The sequence below is a fragment of the Erythrolamprus reginae genome, chromosome 1 (assembly GCF_031021105.1).
Source record: "Erythrolamprus reginae isolate rEryReg1 chromosome 1, rEryReg1.hap1, whole genome shotgun sequence".
Lineage (NCBI taxonomy): Eukaryota > Metazoa > Chordata > Lepidosauria > Squamata > Dipsadidae > Erythrolamprus > Erythrolamprus reginae.
In genome coordinates, this window is record NC_091950.1 from 363,101,848 (window position 1) to 363,121,958 (window position 20,111).

The window sequence follows — 20,111 nt, forward strand, 5'->3', positions numbered from 1 at the left end:
ATTTATTTATTTATTTTATTTATTAGATTTGTATGCCGCCCCTTTCCATAGACTCGGGGCGGCTCACAACATAATAAAACAATTCATAACAAATCTAATAATTTAAAATTTAAAGTAGTTAAGAAAACCCCATTTTTAAGCAGACATACCTACAAACAAACCATACATAAATTATATAGGCCGGGGGAGATATCTCAATTCCCCCATGCCTGACGACAAAGGTGGGTTTTGAGGAGTTTACGAAAGGCAAGGAGGGTAGTAGCAGTTCTAATCTCTGGGGGGAGCTGGTTCCAGAGAGTTGGGGCCGCCACAGAGAAGGCTCTTCCCCTGGGGAACTACATTGCTGAACTACAGCTAGCAGTTAGCTGAACTAGTCTGCAGTGCTGCACTCCAACCACTGCACCATCCCAGCTCTCGAGGATTTAAAGTTTACATTTGTTTAGATGTGTTTTAAGATTGAAATAAACACTTTTAAGTGTGTTTCCAGTGATTTGATTTGATTTTACTTCCTCGGTAGTGATTTCTTGTGTTTGAGATCCATGATGCTTTTAACAGTTTGCTCCACCATTGCAATTCAAAGGCAATTCAAAGGCAATTCATTTGCAATTCAAATTACGCTTTCATTCAGCTTTTCTGATGATCCAGTTTTCAGTTATATGTTATAACTAGAAAAAATTAATCTTGGTAACATATACTGGACTTTTCTTGACAATATGCTCTCCCTGTATTTTAATAGTTTATCTAGATCTTTTATAGGCTTTCTCCCAGTCTGCAGATGCCTATTTCGGGGCTACAGATACTATCATGTGAATTTACCACTTCAGTTTTTCCTGTCTTCCTCACTTCCCTCTATGGTAAACTTAGCTAAGGCTGCTGATATTTCTTTCCAACAATTTTAATGCCAATTTCTTCTGGTCCACATTTCTAATGATATAGTATATTCTGAATATAAGTTAAATAAATTATAATAATAAATGGACAGTATAAAATTTTGTTGCTTCCCTTGCTCAACTTTGAAATATTTAGTTGTTTCTATTCTACAAAATAAAACATAAAGCAAAAATATGAGCCTTTTTGGAACTTCCTTGTCTTTTCCATTCTGTGCTGGATCTTGAGTACCTGTGACTTTTCTCAGTTCCATATTTGTTGCTTCATGCATTGTTGAAATCTGGAAATCTTAGGAGGTCTTGTCTGGATTGAGCTTGAGCCTGTTGGTACCCATCCAGACCCTGACAGCCTCCAGACACCGGCACATTACTTCCACTGCTTCACTGAAGGGTAACTGATGGTAACTCACCCCATGCCCTTGGATTATATATTATAATAATATAATAATATAATAATATAATAATATAATAATATAATAATATAATAATATAATAATATAATAATATAATAATATAATAATATAATAATATAATAATATAATAATATAATAATATAATAATATAATAATATAATAATATAATAATATAATAATATAATAATATAATAATATAATAATATAATAATATAATAATATAATAATATAATAATATAATAATATAATAATATAATAATATAATAATATAATAATATAATAATATAATAATATAATAATATAATAATATAATAATATAATAATATAATAATATAATAATATAATAATATAATAATATAATAATATAATAATATAATAATATAATAATATAATAATATAATAATATAATAATATAATAATATAATAATATAATAATATAATAATATAATAATATAATAATATAATAATATAATAATATAATAATATAATAATATAATAATATAATAATATAATAATATAATACTGTAATATAATAATATAATAATATAATAATATATTATTATTATTATTATTATTATTATTATTATTATTATTATTATTATTATTATTATTTACTAGATTTGTATGCTGCTCCTCTCCAAAAACTCGGGGTGGCTCACAGCAACAATAAACAATATACAACAAATCCAATAATTAAAACTATGGGTAAAAACCCCTATCATTAAAAATCAGACAACACTACTCAATCACAACCATACATAAATCTTACAAGCTAAGGGGTAGGTCAATTACATAGGAGGAAAACCGCCATAAAATGGTGCCTCCCCCTCCCAGCCCCTCCAGTCGGCGCAGAAGGATACCATCGTTGATGGTATCAAAAGCTGCTGAGAGGTCAAGGAGCACCAGGACAGTGGATAAACCTCTGTCCCGGGCTCGCCAGAGATCATCTATCAAGTGCAGTAACTTTCCATCTAGATATTACAAGCTATATTGTCCTAAATAACTTCCAACATCCTGTCCATGTTCTTAGATAGAAACATAGAAGACTGACGGCAGAAAAAGACCTCCTGGTCCATCTAGTCTGCCCTTATACTATTTTCTGTATTTTATCTTAGGATGAAACATAGAAACATAGAAGTCTGACGGCAGAAAAAGACCTCATGGTCCATCTAGTCTGCCCTTATACTATTTTCTGTATTTTATCTTAGGATGGATATATGTTTATCCCAGGCATGTTTAAATTCAGTTACTGAATTACATGTCTCACAGTTACATTAGTGTACTTACATTTTATCCCTAAGTTAACCTATAGAATTGCCTGTCTCACAAATGGCAAAGTGCCATAGTAGTGTTGGAAATGGAAAATCTCTTTTAACTGATGATCCCTATAAATGTTATCCTGGCAATAATGATTTGTTCTACAGCTAATATATCACCAACAAGTCACTCTGCAATGTAACTATCTTCTGGAGAGTCATGTGGGAATAATCTATTGGTTTTCCTAATTGTACTAATAATGGGGGAAAAGAAATGAATAGGAATCAGTTTAACAGGAAGAACATTTACTCTCTCACTCCCAGCAGTGTCCAAATCATTTTACAGTGTGCTCTGATTTTTTCACAGCATCTTTGGCACAATCTATGATGTGAAGGACTTCTGGAAAATGAAATCCAGGGAAGGAGAAATAAATAGACCATGTCCCCTCAACTAATTTGCAAAGGAACATTTTTTAAAAAAATATGAGCTTCGGGAAGAATTTTAACAGTTAAATGCCATTTATACATAAAAGTGATAATCAGATATATTGGTTCAATAATCCTTAACTGATGTAAACATTTATGATTAATAGATCATCAACAGATATTTGGAAAATTCATTAAGAGGTTGCACAATTACAACATCTGTCTTTCCTTAAAACCTTTTTCAGATATCCATATCCAAAAACCGATTGCTTTAATAAATAACTGGAATGTATTGTTTAGGTGCAAGGTCTGAAACATATCATGAAATGAAGGGCACCAAGTTTGGGGAATGGCCATAATATCATCTCCTTAAAATAGATGAAAATACAGCAGAAGTTTCCTAGATTAAGAACTGTTTCTCACAGTTACATTAGTGTACTTACATTTTATCCCTGAGTTAACCTATAGAATTGCCTGTCTCACAAAATGTGGCTCTAAGTTGCATGCAACAATTGAATAATAACTAATACTGCTACACCAAAGCCCACTCTCCCTAATTATTAAAAATGAAGCTAGTCAGTATGGCTACTCACATTTAATTTAAAGTGGAATAATTTCCAGGCAGCAATTGGTGGCTATTGTGCCATTCCTTTCCTTCTCTCTCCCATAGCATCTGCCTTGTAAATTCAGTCCTGCAAGATTGGCACATTCTGGCTTCCTTTGATTAAATAAAACCTCTACCAGGATTTCAGAAGTGATCCTGCTCTGTATCAGCAACTGTCCTTTGGAATGAGTTTCCATTATTTAGATCCAGTAGCCCTGACTCTACGGTTGTTTAGAATAGTTATGAAGACCTGGTTCTCCAGCTAGACCAGTGGTTCTTAACCTTGTTTGAGGTACCGAACCCACCAGTTTCATAAGCACATTCACCGAACCCTTCTTTAGTGATAAATCAAATATGATTTTTTTCCAAATTCAAGACATAGGTATGTTTTTTTTTACTGGTACACAAAATGAACCGTGCATGAATATCTGCAGTAAGTGATGGCCAAGCGGGGCGTGTCATCACAAATTTACATAATGAGTCGGGTATGTCTTGACCTCTGTGGCAGAGGCTCCGCCGAACCCCTGAGACCGACTCAGCGAACCCCGGTTAAGAACCACTGAGCTAGACCTTTAGCAAGGAAAAAATGAGATCCTTCCTTTTAGTATGTTCATATTTTATCTTTAGATGTTATTGATTTTATTGTTTGTTTTTTCCTTATTGAGAGTTGGCTGCATACATGTTTAATAATCATCATTATCATCCCACCTTACAAAAGAGAGAGGGGGGGGAGTGTGAAAAGACAAAAGTCAATCTTCAGTACCACACACCACAAAATCTTTTCACAGAATATAAGGGGACTTAAGAGTTGTATTGCATGAATATAAAAACTAAACCAATCAGCAAATTAAAACGAATGTCAACATTTTATTCTGTTTATTCTGTTATAATGGCTTAGTTTTCTTTCGGTCCGTATGTTTTTATAGTTTTTTCAAAATTCTTCTATGAAAATAAACTCAACAAAACAAGTTGACCTAAATTATCCATCACTGTAGCAGTGTGATACAGGCCTCGCAGGGTCTAATATGGGACTGCTACCTATTAGGAACAAACTCTGAAGAATCTTCTGGGATGAGAAGCGAAACGTCTTCAAAGAAAAACTGGAAAAGCCAGTTATATCTTGAAAAAGCACCTCTGGGACAATCATGATCTGGATGACTGAGAAGCCTCATACACAGTAATGGGCTGCTGCCCCCACAGAGGGGGGGATGCAGTGGGGGCAGTAAGTTTATGCACTATTTATTGAATACTTAACAGTTATTTAATTGTCCTTCCCTGTCTAGTACCTTAGTATGATCCTTAATTACTTCTAAAATAGGAAATAATTAAATAGTATGTTTTTACCCATAAATGCTTCAATCATTTTAATCCATTATCTAGAACGGAACTTTTATAGCAATTAAACAAAATTGAGCTACTTGCCTAATCTGTTATCATACTGAACCTTGTGGGTTCAGTACAAAACCTTAAAATGTTACTGTGCTTCTCAACAAAAAATGCTGTCCATCATTTGTCCTTTTTATGGCTATTCAAATAATGTGACTTAATCAACTGACAAAGAGTCCAAGCACCTATTTAAAAACTTATCTTGGTAAGTCACTCCCACCCAGTCAAATGAGCTTTAAGCCACCCTGTCACATGATTATCAAGCCGCTCCCACCTGGTCAAATGGCCAGCAAGCTACTCCCACTGGTCACATGACCATCAAGCCACACACACAAAATAAGCCACGCCCTAAGTATGACAGTAAAAATTTTTGGCAGCCCATCACTGCTCATAGATTAGGAACAATGCAACAAAAGTAACAAGAGCAACAATGCAACACAGCTAGGATAATAACAGCACTATTACAAGAAAGGAAGTCTATTTTTGTCCAAAATAGCTTCCACTCATTTTCAACATTGTGCCCTGTAAGAAAAATAAGACTTTTTGCTTTGCTCTAACGCTGCTTAGACCTTCCCTGGATAAAAAGAGGTTGAAAAACCAGTAACAAATCTACCAATAATTTGGCTTTTTTTCCAGAGTTTTTGAGTTGCTTTGGTGCCTCTAAGACAGTGTTTCCCAACCTTGGCAACTTGAAGATATCTGGACTTCAACTCCCAGAATTCGCTGGCTGGGGAATTCTGGGAGTTGAAGTCCAAATAGATATGTAGCAAGGTAAAGGAGCCAAACAGAGAAATGGTTTTCATTCCATCAGCTGACCTTGTATCCGGTGGGGACAGAAAACTTTCCCCCTTTTTTGTGTGTTTTGTCCTCACAAACTTCAGAAGAACGCTCAGCTGGTTTTCTAGCTGCAAACAGATAAAAGGAAAGGGATCCTCTTGCTGAAACCAGAGGCGGAGCTAAAAGGACTAATTAAGATTGAATAATTGCCTCATTAAGAAAACGCGGGAAAGACACTTTAGCCTGCTTGCTACTGGCTGGCTAGCGTTCAAGACTTGGTTGAAAGGGAGGAAGCGATGCATTTATTTATTTAATTCGACTTTATAACAGTCGGGAGGTTTTTCCGATTTTAACAGCACTGTAAATTTCCCCCGTTTGTTAAAGCGCATAAGATTTCGTAAAGTGCCTTGTTTGGGCAGTATAAATAAATGCACTTCGCCGTTTAGTCTTTGGTGGAGAAGGTGGGTTAAGTCGAAGGACACACATATTTCCGCCGTACGGTATAGCCTGAGTAAGCGGAGCAGAGTGTAAAATGTAAGACGTCGCGGAGACAGGCTAAATACTAAGGAGTGACGTGGCAAGGTGGGTAACTTTCTATTTATAAGCCGCTCAGAGTCTTTGGGGAGTCGCGCGAGCTCGAAATTAAAAAAAAAAAACAGTCTGAGATTTTATATTGATCGTTTAATTTATTTATTTATTTACAGCCCGTATGTCATTAAAAGGGGGACCTGGGCACAATTTAGAACAGGGAAAGGCAAAGTTGGCTCTTCTATGACTTGTGGACTTCAACTTCCAGAATTCATGAGCCAATCATGCCACCTCAGGAATTCTAGGAGTTGGAGTCCACATGTCACAGAAGAGCTAACTTTGCCCACCCCTGATTTAGTAGGACGGGGTTATAGCATGGTGAATGCATTTTATTGCGTATTTTGCACGTTTCCATTGGCGAAAAAGAAAATGCGCCCCTACTAACATTGTAAACCGCCTTGATCTACCAATCTGCGGGACAATACTCGAGCTATTGATTTGGCGGGAGAGAAAAAAAAAATGCTATTGTGTGAGCAATGATGCACACACCTCAGAAGAATCTGCACAAGTTACCGGGATTTGATTGGCTGCCACCCTTAAATTGGGGCGGGGGTGGTGTTGTTGTCTAACAGCCTAGCCAATGGCAATGAGGTTTCCTGGCTTTTGCGAGACATTCCTGCGAAATCGCTTTCGTCTTTGTTCCCGAGCGGCGATATTGTTTTGCTTAGCACAAGTGAAAAATGGGAATCCCGCACTTGCAAAAGGACTTCGTTGCGGTTCTGATGAATGAGTTGCACCGTAGCAATTCCGAACCAATCTTCAACAAACAATGCAGACCAGGGAGAACTAATCTGCACAGATTAATTTTGTTCTCCGGCCCCAGTTTATGGGACAGCAATCGTGCCATGCTTATTGATTATCAGACAAGTCTTACTAATCCCCCTTAAGGTCATTTAATGTACTTAATTAAAGAGCAGTTAGAAAGCTTCTCTTTACCATAGTAATAGTGGCTGTTAAAAGTGATTTGTACATTACCAGTATGGTAGCTATTATTCTAAAGGTCTACTTGACATTTATATTTTCCCTAAACACATACATACTCCAACAAACATTTATGAGGGGAAATTGGAACTAGAAAAGTCTCCGTGTTCTGCTCTCTGTAAAGAACAGTTATGAAGCTGTAAAATGACTTTAAAGCATTAAAAAAAGTCAATACTTTAAAGAAAATTATTAAGCTTGATTTGGCCTAAATAAGCACCTGCAGTTAGCTGGCTTCAGATTACAAGCAGATAGATTCAGAATTTGCTACAAGACACAATGGTACAGTAATTTTGATAATATTTAAAATTAAAAAATAAACCAGTTGTGCTACTGAAGCATTAACATTTTAATCTGTGTTTTCTGTCATAGTTGCCTTAAATAGAAAGGCAGGCTAAATATGGCATATATAATACATGGCAGAAAAAGTGACTAAAGCAAAATCAAGTAAAACATTTTAGAACTTGACCTATCTCAAAGGAAATAAAAGTAGTGGAGCCCTATTAATTCTTTCTTAATCTATTAGTGAGAGAATAGATGGGATGAGGAGAAGTCTTAAAAAGTACAGTCTTTACACCTATCACCTATGGAATGTTAATTCCTAGCAAACTGGTGGTGGAAAGTTGAGATTCTCCAGCAGGTTGAAGGCAAAAGATGGTTCAAGAGGTCATGTTTTGATAATCAGTGCTTATTAAAAAAAACAACAACCCACATCATAAGTGGAAGAATAGCCCAGCAGATATTTTCCATTTGGACTTGAAAAAGATTTGCACAAAGGCTCTTTCTTACCCAGGCTTCAGGACAGCAGTTTAAGTTTTGTTAGATTTGTTTAAGGAAGAAAAAACAGAATAAAAAAGACAGTTTTTGCAAGTATTGGGAGTTAAGGTTTTTAAAGTTTTCATTATATAAGTTGTAACCCTGGTATCTGGACAGCTTCTCTGTTGCCAGATTGAGGGATACTTGGCAAAATACTCTTAGAAACATAGAAGATTGACCGCAGAAAAAGATCTCATGGTCCATCTGGTCTGCCCGTGTACTATTTCCTGTATTTTATCTTAGGATGGATATATGTTTATCGCAAGCATGTTTAAATTCAGTTACTGTGGATTTACCAACCACGTCTGCTGGAAGTTTGTTCCAAGCATCTACTATGTTTTCAGTAAAATAATATTTTCTCATGTTGCTTTTGATCTTTCCCCCAAATATCCTCGGATTGTACCCTCTTGTTCTTGTGTTCACTTTCCTATTAAAAACACTTCCCTCCTGCACCTTACTTAACTGTTTAACGTATTTAAATGTTTTGATCATGTCCCCCCTTTCCTTCTGTCCTCCAGACTATACAGATTGAGTTCATTAAGTCTTTCCTGATAAAAGTTTTATGCTTAAGACCTTTCACCATTTTTGTAGACCATCTTTGGACCCATTCAATTTTATCAATATCTTTTTGTAGGTGAGGTCTCCAGAACTGAACACAGTATTCCAAATGTGGTCTTGAAATCCCTAATACTTTGTGTCTCTGAGTTCCTGATATGAGCTGCTTCTTTTTAGCATTGAGGAAGTCTCTACCAGCAGTGGGGTGCTTCTGCTTCGCCCCGGTTCTCCGAACCAGTAGTTGCCAGCAGTGGGAGATTCCACCCACCTACCTAGGATGCTTTTGCGCATGCACAGTAGTGTCGCACGTGTGCGTGCAAACCAGTAGCAATGGATTTTATAACTCACTACTGGTCTCTACATATACTGTACATGTGCACTCTCTGTCTGTTATTTAGCCCTGAAATCCTTTCTCTAATTTTTAAACAAAACTACAGTCACATATCTGTAAGAGACAGAAGAGAAAGAGGAAAATAATAAATTGGTTTTTTTACAAATAATAATATGAAACAAAGAGAACCAGGGAGGTCACCAGATTCTGGAATCATAGACCTGCATGGTCTATTAGTTTATACCATTAGCTGCATATAATTTAGTTTACACCATTCCTATGGTCAATATATCCCATTGCTACGGGACCGTCTCCTGCCACATAACTCCCAGATACCAATTAGAGCACACTGAGTTAACCTCCTCCAGGTCCCATCAGCTAAACAATGCAGTTTGGTGGGACTAAGGGGGAGGGCCTTCTCTGTTGTTGCCCCGGCTCTGTGGAATCAACTCCTCCCCGAGGTCCATACTGCTCCAACCCTGCTGGCTTTTTGTAAGGCCACAAACATCTGGTTATGCCGGCAGGACTGGGGGCTCTAAGTCAACTACAGTATTAGCTTAGCCATGTGTATGAATCGGTATGAATGGCTAGTATGCAAGCTGCTGAATTGTTTTTTGAGTTTTGATTAGGGTTTTAGAATTTAGGGGTTTTTTTTTCTTTTTTTTCCTTTTTATTATTATAAAATAATAATTTTAAAATTGTTATAATTAAATAATTATAATTAAACTTATTTTTATTATTGCTGTTGTTATTTCTAATTTACATCGTTGTAAGCCGCCCTGAATCCTTTGGGATTGGGTGGCATAGAAGTCAAATTAAATAGGACAATTCAATAAAAAAATTTAAAAAGAAAGAAAGAAGTCAAATTAAATAAACACCCCCAAGGCTACAGGATTTTGTAGTTTCCATCCTTTAGGACTGGCAGAGCTCTTGCCTCAAAGAGGGAATCCTGCCCAAGAGAATGCTAAATTAAATCGGTGCTGGACTCAGGAAACGGAGCACTAGTGTTTGTAATGTATCCTCTTGACCAGTGGAGGGCTACAAAAAAATTTACTACCACTCTGTGGATGTGGCTTATTTTGTGGATGTGGCTTGCCGGCCACGTGACCAGTTGGGAATGACTTGATGATCATGTGACTGGGGGAGACTTAAAGGCCATGTGACTGGCTTAAAGGTGGCCAACTTGGTGTCACTCGTGTCAAGAGTTTGGGTTAGGGTTCCTGGCCTCCTCGCCTCAAAGAGATACAATTTCCCTATTTATTTACTATTAATCAACATCCAAAATATACTCTGTAATTCTATGTATATATGCCATATGTATATTACACATAGGCACACAAAATATATATTATCTACTATATAAACTGTATGTGAATGCACACACACATGCACGCACACCTATTCTAAGATTACACACATTCAACCTCATTTACTGCGATAGGAAAAATCATACCCAGAACCCAGAGGGGGGAAAAAGAAAAAAAATTCAAATTTTTTCTACCGGTTCTGCATACCTGAACTAACCTGTAGAAACCCATCACTGCTCCCGATCTTCTCTTTGGCCTACAGTAATTGTTGAGTAAATTCATTTTGATGAGCTGATTGAAACAATGCAGAATGGCAGAGAACAATATAGTTTGGGTAAGACTGATAGGAACATATGTCAGAGACAAATAAGTTTCCAGCTGCACAGGTCAATTGGTATTTTCCCTCAGTTGTTACTGGAAGCAGCTTGAGACCTACTTATTAACACTGGTCAGTGTGATGCGCACACCCATCATGATTTTAAATGTTTAGATACCATTAAAATTGATGAATCCCACCTCCCCCCTTCTTTGTACCATTTAATTTGGATATTTTCAAGCAGCTTACCGGATAAAAACCTTTTAATGTTCTATTTATTTATTTTAATAGTGTTGCTTGGGATGGCTGTATAATCAGATAAGGGTCATTAAATCACTTGTGATTAAATAGGATGATAATATTTGCTCACCCTATTAATATTAGAGCTTATGCTGACTGTATTTTTTGAAATTTTAGATGAAGTTACATATTTTTAATTACATGAAAAGGATGCATTATCTCATTGTGTGGATTATGCCCTTTACTTCCATCTACCAGAATGTTTGCACATATTGGCCTTCAGATTTCCTCATGTTCTTACATGTTGACCTCGGGCATTTCTTTAGTCTCCCATCTGCCATCTGTTTTTTATCTTCCACATTATTCTAGCAGGTTTCCACTCTCAGGCCATTCAACATTTTGTAAGACGCATTAAGAAATAAGTGTTGGTATTCTTCATAGCTGAACGATGAAGAATATTTATGTTCCATTCACCAGCTGGCATTTTTTCACTGACCTTTATCTTCCAACTGTTTGCAAAAGTTTCCACTACTGTATTTTCTCAATCCTTGGAAGAAGAATTTGCAGTGTAGCATTACGTTGTCCTCTCTCCTGAGGACCAAATCTAAGACATTCCATGTGAGCTTAGGTTCTGCTGCAGATTGGTCCTTCTATTCCTTAGAGACTTGAAGGGGGAACAAGTAGACATTAACGTAATGTTTTTCTTTCCCTGATGAACAATATATGCCTGAAATCTGGAAGTGGATTGGATTCTGAATCTTGTAGTTTCTGCAGAGTCCACAACTTTAGGCAATGGCCATCTTGCATTTTCATGTTGTGCCATTGGAGGAAGGAAGTAGATGATTGGTTGCCTGGATTTAATTGCCAGCTTTCATTTTGTTCTATTGTATGTTATACCACTGTAAGATGTTTGTGTGGGGGGGGGGGATAAAGGATAGATATGGGAATGGCTAAGACTTGCTGAACTGACTGAATTGTTTGAAAATATTGTTTTTTGTTATAATTGAATCTGCTTGTGTTTTCATGCTTCTCTATAAAGAAAAATAATTATGGAACAGAAGTGAAAGTGAGTTTATTGATCAATGTGTTTGTGGAAAATGCTCTGGAGGGAAGACAGAGTAATATTGGTTTGACTTATCAAGAACTCTTGTCTTAATATGAAAATGTTTCTTACGATGTTATCACCATTGATTGCTGTTAATGCAGTATCTTGGAAGGTAGAGAGTTCTTTGGGATTGAGAGATCACCATTTCATTCAATTCACTGTTGCTTAGTCAAGTGTCTTGAATGGTTGGTTGAAAATTTTGCAGGGTTGTGCTAGTTTTGTGATTTGATGTACTCCAAATTACTCAGGCTATTTAATTTGGTAGAGGGAGTCATGATGAAAATGTTTACAATTGCTCCACAGTTAAAGGCTCCTTAAAAATGAAGGAAATATTTTATATGAATTTCTGTGAAATAGGATATAGATGTCAGTTTTCATAAATTTGCTCCCAAATTTCATCCTATTTATATTATTGCTATATTGGAATAAAACACATTATATCCATCTTTTTCTCCATTCCCATGCTGAACTGAGTCAGCTTGGTATATTTTTAGAATTACTTGGGCAAGATGTTTTTATTTCTTGATTAAAGTAAAACTGGTAGTCTTATTATATCACTTTCTGGAAATATCCCTATGAGGCTAACATTGTGCCTGCATCTGGACTTAATTTATAATATATAATTCATAATTATATTCTTAAGTAAGTCTGATTTGTTGAAAAATCCAGGAAATCATTTATAGGCGATTAATATTTCCTCCACCTTCTTTGCAAATAAGCTGCTATTTGTTGACTTTTTTGTACAAGCCCCTCATCAGAATAAAGTGTGTTCCCCATTTTATCCCAAGGGAAAGTCTTTCTGATATGGCCACTCCATTGTAAAATATTAGATTTAATTTCAATCCGAAACTGAATTGGCTACTGGATTGTTGCACATTGTAAAGGGAAAGATGGGGAAACAATTAGAGCAAAACTTGGTGTCAAACTTGCTTCGTCACAGCATCATCACATGATGTATCAGTCCTTTTTTTGACAGCTCTGAATTAAAGGGTGCTTTATGTTGTTTAGATGCATTTAATAGAACACTTTTGTGATCAATAGGGGCATTTCATAGGACATACTGTATTTTTCAGAGTATAAGACGCACCTCTCCCCCCTTAAAGAGGCTGAAAATTTGAGTGAGTCCTATACTCTGAATGTAGCTTCTACTAAGCATTGTTTTAGCCCTAAAAATGTGCTAATGCGATCTTCTGTGCTTTGCAGCTAAGTCTCCGACAATCAGCTGAGCCTTTTTTCAGCCCTAATGAGGTGCTAACAGTGAAGCGATCTTCTGTGCTTTGCTAGAGAAACGATTGTCTCTTTGCCTGATTTTCTGATTGTTTCTCTCTGAACAGAGAGAGAAGTGAAGTGTTTTAGAAACTGTTTTTTATCCCCAAAAGCAAACACAAGGGCTCAAAACCAGCAAACTAATGTGCTGAAGCTGACCAGACTAGCCAGATGAATACCTGGTAGGCAGATTGTTTTTTCCCCATTTCCCTCTCCCAAAGCTAAGGTGTGTCTTATACTCCAGTGCAACTTATACTCTGAAAAATGTATATGCTGGTTGAAGTTCCACACATTTTATAAAAATTGCCAGGAAAAGCTGAACAATGTAGTAGTAATGTCAGCTCTCAAATTAGACAGGTTTTTTTTAACTTTTCTAGCAATTCTTACTTCTAGATGGCTAGATAGCTAGCCAAACAAAGTGATGTAACTATAATATAAAACTGAATTTGGATAGAGTAAAAAAAATAAGAGGTATATATGTTTCAGTACCCAACTTTAAACACATAGGCTTCGATTTTGAGTTGTGGGTCTCAAGCAAACAAAATTACCTGTCTTCAGCAGATTAGGAAATATAGACTGGCCAAAGAAACATACACAAATTTAATTTGTGTGACAAACTAGGGAAAAATCCAACTATTGTCTCACCAGTCCACTTTAGGATTAGTTACATGGAAATTATTGACAATTTGTCCTTGTGTAATAATAGAAAGAAATTCTGTACTGTATTAGAGGAAGAGGTTCTTCAAGATCATATAGTTTAAAACAACAACAACTTTGGTTTGCTTCTTTAGTTATAAAGAAAATATTGGTTCTGAAAGATGCTGTGTATGCTGAACAGAATTTCCAGAGGTATTAAAGGTTCTTAACAGATCCATTAAGTATTTTCTACTGCTACTTTCTGCTCTTCAAGAAACCCTTTCCTTATATTTATCTCCTTCACTTATACTGAATTCCTTTCCTTTTTAAACACAAGTTATTATTTATTACTGTGTTGTCAGTACCTACCTTTTCCTCCAACTTTTAAAAATGTACTTGGAAGTTTTATTTTTTAGCATCAACGTTTCCAGAATTTTTATTGGGCGATTCATTGAAATTAATCCGACATGTAAGTAACTTCTTAGGAATAAAATAATTTAAAAGAAGAAATGTTGCTATAAGACTTGGGTTAGTAGCAAGGACAGCATGAATGTTGAAGGTTACTGCTTCAGCATTTACAGCCATCTATTCCTAAATGTAAAATAGTGCAATAAACTCTGAATAGTAAACACATTACTGTATTAGAATTTAGAAAGGAGCTAAAATTTAGTGAACAGAATACAAAGCCAAATGGATGGACGGAAGGATCAATTATGAATTGTGGTGTTCAAGTTTTAATTCTGATATTTAAAAAAAGTATTGCCAGAGGTTAAATATTAACCATAAAAAAGCCTCTCAACTCAGAATTTTTTAACAGAGACCATCACTGCTGAGGAGTGACTGGAGTGGAAAAATATAGTCAAAGGGAGAAGAAAGCTCTTATTCCCCCCTCCCCCAAATTTCTCTCCCATCTTTCACTTTTGGTAATGCTTTGCAAATAACCTGCTCTGCCCAGGATGATCTTGGCTCATAGGCTTTTCTCAGCAGCTCAGGACAAGGTGGTTGTTCGTCCAATTTACTGCTAGAATTGATTGTATTACTTGAAATTACTGAACAGTCCCTCCACATCATTTTTCCCCCCAAGTATCCTTAGAAACAAGGACTCGTGTTATACAATCATAGAGTTAAGCACATTTGGAGGTCACTTAGTCAATACCTGTTTAATGTATTACAGATTTGCTTAAATAAATTTAATGAAAGAGGGCTTCCGCTGTCATTTTGAAATTTTTGTTGCCTTCAAGAAAATCAATTATGCTCGAGACCTTATACCAAGCAAAAACTGTGTGCCAAGAAAATTGCGATGTTTATTAGTTACCCTTTTAAAGGGTATATCATAATGTAGATATAACTTATTAATTATGTGACTGAGCAATTATATGGGGAATGGGAGCCATCAGGAATGTATGCATCTGTAGTTTCTAAGGCAATCTGTTCTGACCCAGCTCCCCAAGCATGACAAACCCTCTGAAGTTAATTCAAAGATTCCTTTATTAGGAGTGCTGGCAGGCCCAGCAAAAGGGCCCAGCAAAAGGTTTCTCTCCCAACACAGGGCTAACAAGTCTATCCAGCTAGAAGATCAATAGTTGTCTACCACATCTATTCATCTATTCATGTTGGTTATGACCTATAAAGCCCTACATGGCATGGGACCAGAATACCTCTGAGACCACCTTCTGCCGCATGAATCCCATGGTCAGGTCCCTCCAGGTTCTGTCAACTAGACCAGTGTTTCCCAACCTTTTTTGAGCCGCGGCACATTATTCACATTTACAAAATCCTGGGGAACATTGGGGGGGGGGGGGGGGGGGCTAAAAAAGTTTGGACAAAAAAATCTCTCTCTTCCTCCCTTTCGCTCTATTTCTCTCTCTTTCCCCTCTTTCTCTCTCTTCCTTCCTTCCTCTTTCTTGCCAGAAAACTTGGAAGGCGCAAAGAAGGAAGCTTACCTTCCGGTCTCACAACTTTTTGCTCTTCACACTCTCAGCAAAAAGTTGCGAGACCAGAAGCTGAGCTTCCTTCTTCGCGGCACACCTGACCATGTCGCCGCGGCACACTGGTTGGGAAACACTGAACTAGACAATGTCGTTTGGCAGGGTTTAGGGTGAGAGCCTTCTCTGTGGGAGCCCCGACCCTCTGAAATCAGCTCCCCCCAGGGATTTGTACTGTTCCCACCCTCCTCACCTTCCGCAAGAGTCTGAAGACTCATTTATGCCGCCAGGTCTGGGGCCATTAGATCTTTGCCCCCTAGCCAATTAATGTGTTGAAAGAATGTTGAGTGAATGGAATGATTGTTTTTTATGCTTTGGGGTTTTTTTTAGATTCTTAATTAATCAATTGGATTCAAGATTTTGTATACTGTGTATTATATGTTGTGAGTCGCCCTGAGTCCTTGGAGAGGGGTGGCATAGAAATCCCCCTGCCTTTTATCCCCAGAGCTAGGATGGGGTTTCATTAGAAGTAGTGGATGTTTCTTTCCAAGGATCAGCCCACGGATTTCCACTGCTCTTCTCTGCCTTCTGTGCATCCGTGCATCAGGCACTGGATCTAGCTGATCCTCCTCTTCATCATCATCCACCTACAGACCTGGTGGCTATTGACTCTCCATCTGAGGACCCAGGTTCCGCCTTTGTCTCTCTCTCTCTCTCTGCCAGTTCCATTCCCTCTCCCTCTTCAGAGCTCTCACGTTGCCATGATGCGGATCCTGACTCCCATGCCTCCTCCTTTATTGAGGGGCCAGCGGCTGACAGGCCACAACACAATCAAGACAGCCGCAAGATTGACTATTGGGAGGAAAAAAATTGCAATGAGCCGGGGTGGCGCAGCAGGTAGAGTACTGTACTTCAGGCCACTGAAGCTGACTATAGATCTGAAGGTCAGCGGTTCAAATCTCATCACCGGCTCAAGGTTGACTCAGCCTTCCATCCTTCCGAGGTAGGTAAAATGAGGACCCGGATTGTGGGGGCAATACGCTGGCTCTGTTAAAAAGTGCTATTGCTAACATGTTGTAAGCCGCCCTGAGTCTAAGGAGAAGGGTGGCATAAAAATCAAATAGATAGATAGATAGATAGATAGATAGATAGATAGATAGATAGATAGATAAATGCAGTACTTGATCATCTATGAGGATTCTGACTGGGAGCAAAGAAATCCATCTATAACTTCTAAGTCACTGTTCAAAGAACTCCAATCCATAGAAAAAACACATAAGGAAATGTATAGAGTTTGATTGGATCTGTCAGAGGCTTATGTAGACCAGCAGACAATCCCACAGATGCTAGCTGGAAATCCAGAGCAGGATATGAAAACCCTTAGGGGCAGCCAACATTTTACTGCCACACTATGGGTGTGGCTTATTTTACGGGTGTGGCTAGATGGTCATGTGACTGGGTAGGAGTGGCTTGCTGGCCATGTGACCAGGTGGGAGTGGTTTGAATGATCATCATTGTTCAAGTGAATCATTTAGTCCTCGACTTACAACCTCACCAGTGTTGCTCGCTGGGGTGACAATTTGCTTCGCGTGGGTTTACTAGATCTTCCCACTGACCAACAAATGTTTTTAGTATGCTTGTTGACTGAATGTTAATGGAAGGTTTTTTTAAATCAGAATTTTAAGGATTGTTTTTTTATGTACAGTGATCCCCCCAGTTTCGCGCTCTCGATCATTGCTAATCGCTATATCGCGATTTTTCCACCCGGAAGTAAAAACACCATCTGCGCATGCGCGCCCCTTTTTTCTATGGCCACGCATGCGTAGATGGTGGAGTTTGCGTTCCCCAGGCAGATCAGCTGCTAGGCGGCTTCCCTGGGTCTTCCCCCTCTTGCTGGCGGGAGGGCGAGCGGCGGGCATCAGCGAGGAGCCGGGGTTTCCCCTTTGCGTGGGCGGCCAGTAAGACCCCAGCGCCGCTTCCCAGCTGAGTCCCGAAGCCAAACGCGGAAATTCGCCTTTGCCTTCTGGCTTCAGGACTCAGCTGTAAAGCGGCGCGAGCGAACGGCGTGGGCGGGCGAAGGGTGGGCGAGTGGCGGGCGCGTGGGCAGGCAGGCAGCGGACAAGCAGCAGGCGGACAAGACAAGCGGCGGGCGCGGCAGCAGCGAGGAGTTTGGGTGGGCGGCGGGGAAACCCCAATCTTCGGCTCCTCGCTGCTGCGGCGGAAGTAAAAACACCATCTGCGCATGGTGTTTTTACTTCCGCACCGCTACTTCGCGAAGAATCAATTGTCGCGAGGGGTCCTGGAACGGAACCCTCGCGATAATCGGGGGACCACTGTATATTAATTGGATTGACCTACTATTGTCTTTTTGTATACGTTGTGAGCAGCCCCGAGTCCTTGGAGAGGAGCAGCATACAAATCCAATTAAACTTAAAACTTGAAATTTGAAACTTAATGATTGTCATAGGGGTCAAAGTATGACTGTAATGGAGCCTGTACATCATGGTCTTAACTTGTGATGGTCAAAAATATAGTCACCCATATGACCAACCCTATTCTACAACCTTTTGTTGTGGCAATCATTAAGGGAATATTAAGTGTACCAATAGTTTTGCCAAAAACTAGAAGTAAATTCTGGCTTTCAGCAAAACTATTGTAAAACATGGTCATATGACCCTAGGACATTGAAAATAGCTATCAGTTAGACCAGTTGTTGGGCACCCAAAGTGAAGTCACATGACTATGGGGTGGGAGCAGCTATTTAAATGTTGAATCTGGGTCTTAAGTACCGCCAGGAGGTGTGTCATAATTTTGAATATTTGCTAAGCAACTAATCATAAGTTGAGGACTACCGGTAACCACTCTTGATTGTAGTCCATAAATGTATGAGCATTTGGAATGATCAGTTCTTTAATATGAGATCATGGAACTCCGAGGAACATACACTAGATTGGGAAATTGGGGCAGGGGGAGGGAAAATCCTAGATGACAATAGCAAAATACAAAAATTCCCCAATTTTTCCCTGGTTGATTTGTTTTTTACGTGTGTATTTTTATTCATATTGAGCCTTTTTTACTATTTGAATTCCCATTTTCTCAATTACCCTAAATTAAGATAATTATAAACAGCAAAACAAAACAAAACCCACCCACCCCAACCACTGGACCGGCAGCCCCCAAATATTTGAACATCAGGGACCGGTTCTGTGGAGAAAGTTTTTTTCTCTCCATGGACTCTAGGAGGCATGGTTTTGTGCGCTGCCTGCATCCCCTAGATGGGGCTTGGCTTGTTTGTGTGTCCCCATTGCTGGCCAAGTGTTGGTCCATGGACCAGGGTTGGGGAGCCCTGCACTAGACTTCTCCATGAAGATAGCTTGAACATTCTATTACCATCCATTTGAATGCCAGGGACTATTCTTGCAATGTACCAAATAATTGCTACTGCCTGTAAATTGATGGCTTTGATTATGTTTCCGTCATTCTGTTATTATTATTATTTCAACATTACAGATTTCCTGCCATTGTGGCATGTCTTGAGTTGGTTCCGACAATTCCAATTATTCATAAGTGGTGCTCTTTCCAGAATTTGAGAGACAAGGAAATGTATTTAATTTCAAATATCACGAATACATTTGCAAATCATGAATAATAATTGTTTATTTCACTGCTACAGAGAGAAATATTGAGAAATTCCCTCTCTTGATAAGGAAGCCTTGCTCGCCAGTTTAACGGCTCTCTTATTCCAAAGCAAGACATATGACATGGAAGTCAAGGTGGCGCAGTGGGTAGATTGCAGTACTGCAGGCCACTAAAGCTGACTGCTAGATCTGCAGGTCAGCGGTTCAAATCTCATCACCGGCTCCAGGTTGACTCAGCCTTCCATCCTTCCGAGGTGGGTAAAATGAGGACCTGGACTGGGGCAATATGCCGGCTCTGTTAAAAAGTGCTATTCCTAACATGTTGTAAGCCGCCCTGAGTGTTATGTTTGTATTTTTAAATAAAGGTGATCGCTGATTGGCTTAGGCGCAGCCAAGGGAAATCTTGGTGCGAAAGTTTAAAATATTGTCACACAAGTTTTCCCGTGCTAAGCAAAAGGTATATAAGGCGCAGCTTTAGCCGTTAGCGAGCAGTCACGTTCTACCTGCAGGCTGGTCACTCCTAATGCTCCTGTTTGCCTAATAAAGAGCTGTTAACTATTCCTTGGCCTCCAGCCTCTGATTTAACACTGAGTCTAAGGAGAAGGGCGGCATAACAAAATCAAATAAATAAGTCAGTCAGTCAGTCAGAAATCCCTAAGGG

General features: G+C 38.4%; 1 protein-coding gene across 1 annotated transcript in view; it reads left to right on the forward strand.

Moving 5' to 3' along the window:
• Positions 1–5,834: 5,834 nt before the first annotated feature.
• The window catches only part of USH2A (usherin), a 584,211-nt gene continuing 569,934 nt past the window's right edge, over positions 5,835–20,111 (forward strand). The window contains exon 1 of the mRNA XM_070728574.1: positions 5,835–6,331. The gene's annotated coding sequence lies outside the window, so the exon portion shown is untranslated. The remainder of the gene's footprint in view (positions 6,332–20,111) is intronic.